General features: G+C 41.8%; 1 pseudogene; it reads left to right on the top strand.

Moving 5' to 3' along the window:
• The first annotated feature begins 3548 nt into the window (after window positions 1-3548).
• Window positions 3549-4165, top strand: LOC102119234 (ras-related C3 botulinum toxin substrate 1 pseudogene; annotated as a pseudogene).
• The last annotated feature ends 7148 nt before the right edge of the window (window positions 4166-11313 follow it).

Below are 11313 nucleotides of genomic sequence, written 5' to 3'. Positions count from 1 at the left end.
AATAAGCACGGGTATTTCAATTTGGGGAGAAAATCTGCTGACAATATATAATCAGATTTCAAAGGATGCAAATATCATGAAGAATCTTTGCTTTGGTTTGAAGTTTAACATAACCAATGCTCAAGCAACCCATGAAAGGAATGGAGGCCTCCAGAGTGGGGATGATGGTGTTTCTAGAAATGGAGAGTAAGGGGAGAGAGGGAAGGTTTGCATATGTTGATAGGATTCCATTCAACATAGACCACTAGTTCTAAAGTGATTTGTCTTAGTATGGCATCAATCATCATGAAAGAAAATGTAGAATTTAGAAAGTATATAATCAGAACCGAGACAGCAGATGGGCTAGGCAGAATGGTAAACTTTGAAGCCCATGGGATATGGGCCAAACTCAGCCTAGAAATGTGTTTTGTTTGGTCAGCACTGCAAAACAACAACAACAACAACAACAACAACAATAAACCTAAAACAAAAACAAAAAAAAAAAGGAAGAATTTGAATGCCTTAAGCTAGAACAAACACTCTCTGGTTTGCCACACCTCCCACCGTTCCTTATTTTCTTACACTCATCTACCTTGCTCATGTTCCCTATTCTGTGCCTGACCCCTGAGTGGGCATTTGAGTTTGTCACCCCTGAGCTAGTGACTTCTCATTCCCATTTAACAACTGGAAGAGCAAATGCTTCAAACCGGCATTGTAGAACCCCTAATTTCAAGGGAAATTGTAAGAGTGATGGCAGACCAGCAAATGTTAGCAAGGGAAGCTGAAATTATAATGGCTGCCATGAACTGTGTGGGCTAGAATTTTGTCCTAGCTCACCACTACTCCAAATCTTGGGACTGCCATTTGCCATCTCTATTCCTTACCACTGCCATAGTGCCCAAAGCAAACGTGGACAAGAAATCCTATTCCACCCAAAACCTAATCTATAGTCACTTCAAGGATTGGAATGTATTTTTCCTTCTGCATTTTGTATCCCCAACAACTGGAGAAGAAAAGCAATGGAAAATCAGGAGACAGATAGTACTGGCATTGCTTGAGGGGCAGGGAGGAGAAGCATAGGCAAAAGCACAGAGTATAACAGATAAAGGTGAAGAGGAAAAGTAAATCAGGCAAAAGGGAGCCAAAAGAGAACTTGAGGCAGGCATGGTGGTGATTCTGAATAATGGAATATTAGCTCTTCTTAAAGGTTTATCTGCCCCTCTCTGGTCGTTGACTCGGGGTACAAGCACTGGAAGGAGCCTAGAGTAACTCTCTGGCCCAACCTCCTTACTCCACAGAGGAAGAAAAGAAAGTCAGAAGAGCAATGACTTGCTCAAGGTCACACAGCAAATGAGTAATGTGCTGAGCTGAATCTTGAAGTAAGATGTCCTCTGATTTTCCAAGCTCTTTTCACTCACAACCATGCAATGGCAGGGTGGACCTACTTAGGAGCAAGGAGGTTTCACCCTGGCTGTCTCTTCCAAACTCAGTCTATCCTAGGGTTAGAATATTGGAAGAGACATTCATTCATTCAAGAGTAAAGCAATGTTGGGGAGTGAAAAATGGCTTCCCTCCACCTTTCTAGGTTCCTTGGTTGCGCAACAAGTTAAATTGCCATAAGACGGGTTAACAGAAGAAAAACCTTATTTAATTCTGTATATATGCACAAGAGTCTCACAAAAACGTGAGACTTGAGGAAGGGTCAGATGATTGAAGGTACAGAAAGGAATAGGGGTTTCTGGCTTCTGGGGGATGGTGGCAACACAAGTTATTGGAGGGTGAGGGGAGGAAATGTATGGTAAATAAAGGTCATCTTGTTACACAGATAAAAAGTCTCTTAGGTAATAAAAGTTGTCTCGGAGCAGCCCTCTGAAGAACAGGTGATTATCTGGGTTTGGTCTCCACCTCCAGTCTCCTCTCCTGTGATCCCAGTTAATCTTCCCTGGTTAATGAGATTCCAGGGGAGGGGATTCCTGACAATTGTGTTCCTTTTGGAGAATCCATTTTTAGACAGATAAGGGGAGCTCAGACAAAGCCTCTGCTTGTCTCTGCTGTTTCCCAAGTGCCCTCAGTTCAAAGTAATGAACATACCAAAGCATCATATTTTGGAGCCACATTTCCTGAACAGAGCACCTGCTTATAGGTCAAGTACTGTGATTCACTCTGATGAGGCAAAGAGCAAGAAACCACAGTCTGTTCTAACGCTGGGCACAGAGTATGTGGTCAGAAACTCTTTCTCAACAATCTAGGGCAGTGCTGCCCAATTAAAAAAGAATTTGAGTTACAAATATGAACTACATATATAATTTTCATTTTTATAGTAGACTCATAAAAAAGGGTAAAAAGAAACAGCTGAAAGTAATTTTAATGATATATTATATTTAGCCCAATATATCAAAAAAGGTTATCATTTCCACATGTAATCAATATAGAAGTTATTAATGAGATACTTTGCATTCTTTTTTTTTGTACGAAGTCTTGGAAATCCAGTATGTATTTCTCACTTACAGCATACCTCAGTTTGGATTAGCTACATTTCAATTGCTCAATCGCCACATGTGACTAGTGACCATGGTACTGGACCATGCAGGCTCAAGATGAATGATAGCACTTGCTCACAAATACCTAGCTTTGTGAAATGTCAGGCTAGTCTGCAGCTCCATAAGCCCACAGCTTGGCCACATAAAGTTGGTGTCTTAGTCCGTTTTGTGCTGCTATAACAGAATACCTGAGACTGGATAAGTTATAAAGAAGAGGAATTTATTCTCTCACAGACACTGTGACTGGGAAGTGCAAGATGAAGATGCTGGCAGGTTAGGGCCTGATTTCTCTGCTTCCATTCTAGGTCCCTGAATGCTGCATCATCCAGATGGGATGAATGCCATGTCTTGACATGGCAAAAGGAGAGAATCCACCTCTGCAACCCCCTTATAGTAGCATTAATCTATTTATGAGGGCAGAACCCTTATGACCTAAACACTTCTCGAAAGTCCCACCTCCCAACACTGTTGCATTAGGGGTGATTAAGTTTCCAACACATGAATTTTAAGGGACACATTCAGGTCACAGCAGCTGGGAAGTGAGGTGGAGGGAACAGAGGGAGGGAGGTTCCGAATACAGTAGACCTTAGGCCTTCCGGGATTTGATCGTCTCTTCTATTCACGACATATCCTAAGCAGTTCAGCCAGTGAGCTAGTGCAGCATACACAACTGCACATGGCTTTGTTGTTGTCAATGTTAGAAGTTTCATGCCAATTAAAGAGTGGAATAATAAAATCAGTGGTGGCTGTACTCTCCATGGTAAACAAGTCTGTTTGTTATGTACTTTAAGACAGCAACAAGAAACCCCAATTCAAGCAGTTGCCTCAGGTGTTCAAATCAGTATAAAATTACTCATCAGAGGGGTTCTCCTCAGCTTTGGGTAGTGGCAGCTGCCGGGCTTCAGCTTCCAGTGCGCGGAAGGCAAGGCAGCGTGGACAGCGGCGCCGGCACCCAGCGCCCCGCCGCCCGCAAGTCTCGCGCCAGCCCGCTGCACCCCTAGCCCGCCGCTTCCGGTCTCAGCGCCTGCTGCCGCCGCCGCGGCCCAGCGAGCGGCCCAGATGCAGGCCGTCAGGGGTGTGGTGGTGGGAGACAGAGCTGTAGGTAAAACTTGCCTACTGATCAGTTACACAATCAATGCATTTCCTGGAGAATATATCCCTACTGTCTCTGACAATTATTCTGCCAATGTTGTGGTAGATGGAAAACCGGTGAATCTGGGCTTATGGGATATAGCTGGACAAGACGATTATGACAGATTACGCCCCCATCCTATCCGCAAACAGATGTGTTCTTAATTTGCTTTTCGCTTGAGAGTCCTGCATCATTTGAAAATGTCCGTGCAAAGTGGTATCCTGAGGTGCGGCACCACTGTCCCAACACTCCCATCATCCTAGTAGGAACTAAACTTGATCTTAGGGATGATAAAGACACGGTCGAGAAACTGAAGGAGAAGAAGCTGACTCCCATCACCTATCCGCAGGGTCTAGCCATGGCTAAGGAGATTGGTGCTGCAAAATACCTGGAGTGTTTGGTGCTCACACAGCGAGGCCTCAAGACAGTGTTTGACAAAGCGATCCGAGCTGTCCTCTGCCCACATCCCGTGAAGAAGAAGAGAAAATGCCTGCTGTAGTAAATGTCTGAGCTCCTCATTCTTGGTCCTGTCCCTTGGAACCTTTGTTCGCTTTGCTCAAAAAACAGTGGAGCCTTTGCCCTCAATGCCAACTTTTTGTTACAGATTAATTTTTCCATAAAACCATTTTGAATCAATCATTACCTTTTAGGTTTTGTTTGTTCTAAATGTAAGAGTTCAGACTCACATTCTATTAAAATTTAGCCCTAAAATGAAAAAAAAAAAATTACTCATCAGAGGAAAACCAGAACTTTAATTTCATTCAAAAAGGCCTGAAGAGGCCGGGTAGGTGGCTCACACCTGTAATCCAGCACCTTGGGAGACCGAGGCCCGCGGATTGCCTGAGCTCAGGAGTTCAAGACAAGCCTGGGAAACAAGGCGAAACTCCGTCTCAACTGAAATACAAAAAATTAGCCAGATGTGGCGGCGTGCACCTGTACTCCCAGCTATTCAGGAGGTTGAGGCTGGAGAAGCGCTTGAACCCAGGAGGCAGAAGTTGCAGTGAACCAAGATTGTGCCACTGAACTCCAGCTTAGGTGACAGAAAAGAAATATATATATCCTGAGGAACACAAATATGACAGAAATGAAAGTAACAATCTTAAATCTGAGGGTTCCCAATGGTCTCCAGATCTAACCCAGGAGAATGTTAGGGGTCTACTAACATTAATATTCTGGCCTTATCTTAATACCTCAGCCTCCCCAGTGTGAGCAGTGCCTTGGTCTCTGGCTTTCTTCTCCTCAAGTATTTCTATTTACAATCTATTTGCTGCCAGTGTCCAGCCTGAGAGCATCTCGGCTTCTATCATTTTCACCTGCAATATCAAGTGTTATTCACAAAAGAGCTTGTAGGCTGGATAATACAAAATGTTAGCATCACAAAGCAGTCAGAATTGCTTGCTATTTTCATAACCCTGCCTGCATATGACTCTTCTAGGAACTGTAGTTTGAGATTCTGGAATGTGAGGATAAATTCTAAGTGGGCTCAGATTTCATTTTGTTCCCAGAATCACATACCGTTAGAAGAGACCTTACAGATAATCTACTGCCATTTCCACTCTTTTATATTATAAATGAAGAAACTGAAACTTAGAGAGGGGAATTGACTTGCCTGAGAACTGACAGAAAAGGTCCTAGAACCAAAGGCTTTTGGTGTCATGTTCAGTGAATTTTATGGCATTCCTCTTGGTTCTAAGAAGGCCTATGTGTTTCAAGATATCATGGACAAACAGCAAACATCATGTCTCCATTCAGTGAATACTTTGACCTCAAACCAGTCAAATCAAGATTTTTTTTAAAATTATACTTTAAGTTCTGCATATATGTGCAGAACGTGCAGGTTTGTTACATAGGTATACACGTGCCGTGGTGGTTTGCTGCACCCATCAACTCGTTATCTATATTAGGTATTTCTTCTAATGCTATCCCTCCCCTAACCCTCCACCCCCCAAAAGGCCCCAGTGTGTGACGTTCTCCTCCTTGTGTCCATGTGTTCTCATTGTTCAACTCCCACTTATTCATGAGAACATGCGGTGTTTGGTTTTCTGTTCCTGTGTTAGCTTGCTGAGATGTTTTCCAGCTTCATCCATGTCCCTGCAAAGGACATGAACTCATCCTTTTTAAAGGCTGCGTAGTATTCCAAGGCATATATGTGCCACATTTTCTTTATCTAGTTGATGGGCATTTAGGTTGGCTCAAACTCTTTGCTATTGTGAATACTGCTGCAATAAACATACATGTGCATGTGTCTTTATAGTAGAAAGATTTATAAACCTTTGGGTATATACACAGTAATGGGATTGCTGGGTCAAATGGTATTTCCAGCTCTAGATCCTGGAGGAATTGCTACACTGTCTTCCACAATGGTTGAACTAATTTACACTCCCATTAACAGTGTAAAAGCATTCCTATTTCTCCACATCCCCTCCAGCATCTGTTGTTTCCTGACTTTTTAATAATTGACATTCTAACTGGTGTAAGATGGTATCTTATTGTGGTTTTGATTTGCATTTCTCTAGTGACCAGTGATGATGAGCTTTGTTGCATATGTTTGTTGGCCGCATAAATGTCTTCTTTTGAGAAGTATCTGTTTGTGTCATTCACCCACTTTTTTATGGGGTTGTTGGTTTTTTCTTGTAAATTTGTTTAAGTTCCTTGTAAATTCTGGATATTAGCCCTTTGTCAGATGGATACATTGCAAAAATTTTCTCCCATTCTGTAGGTTGCCTGTTCACTCTGATGATAGCATCTTTTGCTGTGCAGAAGCTCTTTAGTTGAATTAGATCCCATTTGTCAATTTTGGCTTTTGTTGCCATTGCTTTAGGTTTTAGTCATGAAGTCTTTGCCCATGCCTATGTACTGAATGGTATTACCTAGGTTTTCTTCTAGGGTTTTTAATGCATGTAGGTCTGACATTTAAGTCTTTAATCCATCTTGAGTTAATTTTTGTGTAAGGTATAAGGAAGGGGTCCAGTTTCAGTTTTCTGCACATGGCCAGCCAGCTTTCCCAACACCACTTATGAAATAGGGAATCCTTTCCCCATTGCTTGTTTGTGTCAGGTTTGTCAAAGATCAGATGGTTGTAGATGTGTGGTATTATTTCTGAGGCCTCTGTTCTGTTCCATTGGTCTATATATCTGTTTTGGTACCAGTACCATGCTGTTTTGGTTACTGTAGACTTGTAGTATAGTTTGAAATCAGGTAGCCTCCAGCTTTGTTCTTTTTGCTTAGGATTGTCTTAGCTATATGGGCTCTTTTTTGGTTCCATATGAAATTAAAAGTAGTTTTTTATGATTCTGTGAAGAAAGTCAAAGGTAGCTTGATGAGAATAGCATTGACTCTATAAATTACTTTGGGCAGTATGGCCATTTTCATGATATTGATTCTTCCTATTCACGAGCATGGAATGTTTTTCCATTTGTCTGTGTCCTCTCTTATTTCCTTGAGCAGTGGTTTCTAGTTCTCCTTGAAGAGGTCCTTCATATCCCTTGTAAGTTGTATTCCTAGGTGTTTTATTCTCTTTGTAGCAATTGTGAATGGGAGTTCACTCATGATTTGGCTCTCTGTTTCTCTGTTATTGGTGTATAGGAATGCTTGTGATTTTTGCACATTGATTTTGTATCCTGAGACTTTGCTGAAGTTGCTTATCAGCTTAACGAGATTTTGGGCTGAGACCATTGGGTTTTCTTTTTTGTTTTCCTTTTTTTTTCTTTTTTGAGACGGAGTTTCTCTCTGTCACCCAGACTGGAGTGCAATGGCATGATCTCAGCTCACTGCAGCCTCTGCCTCTCGGGTTCAAGTGATTCTCCTGCCTCAGCCTCCCGAGTAGCTGGGATTACAAGCATCTGCCATCACGCCCAGCTAATTTCATATTTTTAGTAGAGACGGGGTTTCACCAGGTTGGCCAGGCTGGTCTGAAACTCCTGACCTCAGATGATCCACCTTCCTCGGCCTCCTAAAGTGCTGGGATTACAGGCATGAGCCACCATGCCCAGCCGACAATTGGGTTTTCTAAATATACAATCATGTCATCTGCAAACAGAGACAATTTGACTTCCTCTCTTCCTATTTGAATACCCTTTATTTCTTTCTCTTGCCTGATTGCCCTGGCCAGAACTTCCAATACTATGTTGAATAGGAGTGGTGAGAGAGAGCATCCTTGTCTTATGCCAGTTTTCAAAGGGAATGCTTCCAGCTTTTGCTCATTCAGTATATTGGCTATGGGTTTGTCATAAATAGCTCTTATTATTTTGAGATACGTTTCATCAATACCTAGCTTATTGGGAGTTTTTAGCATGAAGGGGTGTTGAATTTTATCAAAGGCCTTTTCTGCATCTATTGAGATAATCATGTGGTTTTTGTCATTGGTTCTGTTTATGTAATGGATTACGTTTATTGATTTGTGTATGTTGAACCAACCTTGCATCCCAGGGATGAAGCTGACTTGATCATGGTGGATAAGCTTTTTGATGTGCTGCTGGATTTGGTTTGCCAGTATTTTATTGAGGATCTTTACATGGGTGTTCATCAGCGATATTGGCCTGAAATTTTCTTTTTTTGTTGTGTCTCTGCCAGGTTTTGGTATCGGGATGATGCTGGCCTCATAAAATGAGTTACGGAGGAGTCCCTCTTTTTCTATTGTTTGGAATAGTTTCAGTAGGAATGGTATCTGGTAGAAGTCAACTGTAAATCCGTCTGTTCCTGGGCATTTTTTTGTTGGTAGGCTATTAATTACTGCCCCAATTTCAGAACTAGTTATTGGTCTATTCAGGGATTTGACTTCTTCCTGGTTTAGTCTTGGGAGGGTGTATGTGCCCAGGAATTTATCCATTTCTTCTATATTTTCTAGTTTATTTGCATGGATGTGTTTATAATATTCTCTGATGGTAGTTTGCATTTCTGTGGGATCAGGGATGATCTCCCCTTTATCATTTTTTATTGTGTTTCTGTGATTCTTCTCTCTTTTCTTCTTTATTAGCCTGGCTAGCAGTCTATCTATTTTGTTAATCTTTTTAAAAAAACCAGCTCCTGGATTCGTTGATATTTTGAAAGGTTTTTTGTCTCTTTATCTCCTTCAGTCCTGCTCTGATCTTACTTATTTCTTGTCTTCTGCTAGCTACTGAATTTGTTTCCTCTTGCTTCTCTAATTCTTTTAAGTGTGATGTTAGGTGTCGATTTTAGATCTTTCCTGCTTTCTCCTTTGGGCATTTAGTGCTATCAGTTTCCCTCTAAACACTGCTTTAGCTGTGTCCCAGAGATTCTGATACATTGTTTCTTAGTTCTCATTGGTTTCAAAGAACTTATTTCTGCATTAATTTCGTTATTTACCCAGTAGTCATTCAGGAGCAGGTTATTCAGTTTCCAGGTAGTTGTGTGGTTCTGAGTGTGTTTTTTAATCCTGAGGTCTAACTTGATTGCACTGTGGTCTGAGAGACTGTTTGTTATGATTTCCATTCTTTTGCATTTGCTGAGGAGTGTTTTACTTCCAATTATGTGGTCAATTTTAGAATAAATGCAATGATGTTCTGAGAAGAACGTATATTCTGTGGATTTGGGGTGGATTGTTCTGCAGATGTCTATTAGGTCCACTTGGTCCAGAGCTGAGTTCAAGTCCTGAATACCCTTGTTAATTTTCTGTTTGGTTGATCTGTCTAATATTGACAGTGGGATGTTAAAGTCTCCCACTATTATTGTGTGGGAGTCTGTCTCTTTGTAAGTCTCTAAGAACTTGCTTTATGAATCTGGGTGCTCCTGTATTGGGTGCATATGTATTTCAGATAGTTAGCTCTTCTTGTTGCATTGATCCCTTTACCATGGTGTAATGCCCTTCTTTATCTTTTTTGATCTTTATTGGTTTAAAGTCTGTTTTATCTGAAACTAGCATTGTAACCCATGCTTTTTTTTTTTTCTTTCCATTTGCTTGGTAAATATTCCTTCATCCCTTTATTTTGAGCCTACATGTGTCTTTGCACATGAGATGGGTCTCCTGAATAGAGCACACTGATGGGTCTTGACTCTTCATCCTGTTTGCTAGTCTGTGTCTTTTAATTGGGGCATTTTACCCATTTACATTTAAGGTTAATATTGATATGTGTGAATTCAATCATGTCATTATGATGCTAGCTGGTTATTTTGTCTGTTAGTTGATGCAGGTTCTTCATAGTGTCAATGGTTTTTACAATTAGGTATGTTTTTGCAGTAGCTGGTACCAGTTTTTCCTTTCCATGTTTAGTGCTTCCTTCAGGAGCTCTTGTAAGGCAGGCCTGGTGGTGACAAAATCTCTCAGCATTTGCTTGTCTATAAAGGATTTTATTTCTGCTTCACTTATGAAGCCTAGTGTGGGTGGATATGAAAGTCTGGGTTGAAAATTCTTTTCTTTAAGAATGTTGAATATTGGCCCCCACTCTCATCTGGGCTGTAGGGTTTCTGCAGAGAGATCTGCTGTTAGTCTGATGGGCTTCCCTTTGTGGGTAACCCAACCTGTCTCTCTGGCTGCCCTTAACATTTTTTACTTCATTTCAGCCTTGGTAAATCTGACGATTGTTTGTCTTGGGGTTGCTCTTCCCAAGGAGTATCTTTATGGTGTTCTCTGTATTTTCTGAATTTGAATGTTGGCCTGTCACTTTCAGGTACACCAGTCAAAGGTAGGTTTGGTCTTTTTGCATAGTCTCATATTTCTTGGAGGCTTTGTTTGCTCCTTTTCATTCTTTATTCTCTAATCTTGTCTTCACACTTTATTTCATTAAGTTGATCTTCAATCTCTGATATTCTTTCTTCTGCTTGATCAATTCAGCTATTGATACCTGTGTGTGCTTCAAGAAGTTCTTGTGCTGTGTTTTTCAGCTTCTTCAGGTCATTTATGTTCTTCTCTAAACTGGTTATTCTAGTTAGCAATTCCTCTAACCGTTTTTTAGGTTCTTGGCTTCCTTGCATTGGGTTAGAACATGCTCCTTTAGCTCGGAGGAGTTTGTTATTACCCACCTTCTGAAGCCTACTTCTGTCAATTCGTCAAACTAATTCTTTGTCCAGTTTTGTTCCCTTGCTGGCAAGGAGTTGTGATCCTTTGGAGAAGAGGCATTCTGGTTTTTGGAATTTTCAGCCTTTTTGCACTGGTTTTTCCTCATCTTCATAGATTTATCTACCTTTGGTCTTTGATGTTGGTGACCTTCAGATGGGGTTTCTGTGTGGACATACTTATTGTTGATGTTGATGCCATGCCTTTCTGTTTGTTAGTTTTCCTTCTAACAGTCAGGCCCCTCTGCTGCAGGTCTGCTGGAGTTTGCTGGAGGTCTACTCCAGACCCTGTTTCCCTGGGTATCACCAGCAGAGGCTACAGAACAGCAAAGATTGCTGCCTCTTACTTCCTCTGAAAGCTTCATCCCAGAGTGGCATGCACCAGATGCCAGCATATGAGGTGTCCGTTGACCCCTGTTGGGAGGTGTCTCCCAGTCAGGAGGCATGGGGGTCAGGGACCCACTTGAGGAGGCAGTCTCTCCCTTAGCAGAGCTCGAGGGCTGTGCTGGGAGATCTGCTGCTATCTTCAGAGTCAGCACGCAGGAACATTTAAGTCTGCTGAAGCTGCACCCACAGCCGCCCCTTCCCACAGGTGCTCTGCCCCAAGGAGATGGGAGTTTTATCTATAAGCCCCTGACTGGGGCTGCTGCC

Source organism: Macaca fascicularis, chromosome X, assembly GCF_037993035.2.
Source record: "Macaca fascicularis isolate 582-1 chromosome X, T2T-MFA8v1.1".
In the NCBI taxonomy this organism is placed as follows: domain Eukaryota; kingdom Metazoa; phylum Chordata; class Mammalia; order Primates; family Cercopithecidae; genus Macaca; species Macaca fascicularis.
The sequence above is the reverse complement of the archived record's forward strand: the minus strand, read 5'-3'. Positions and strand labels throughout refer to the sequence as shown.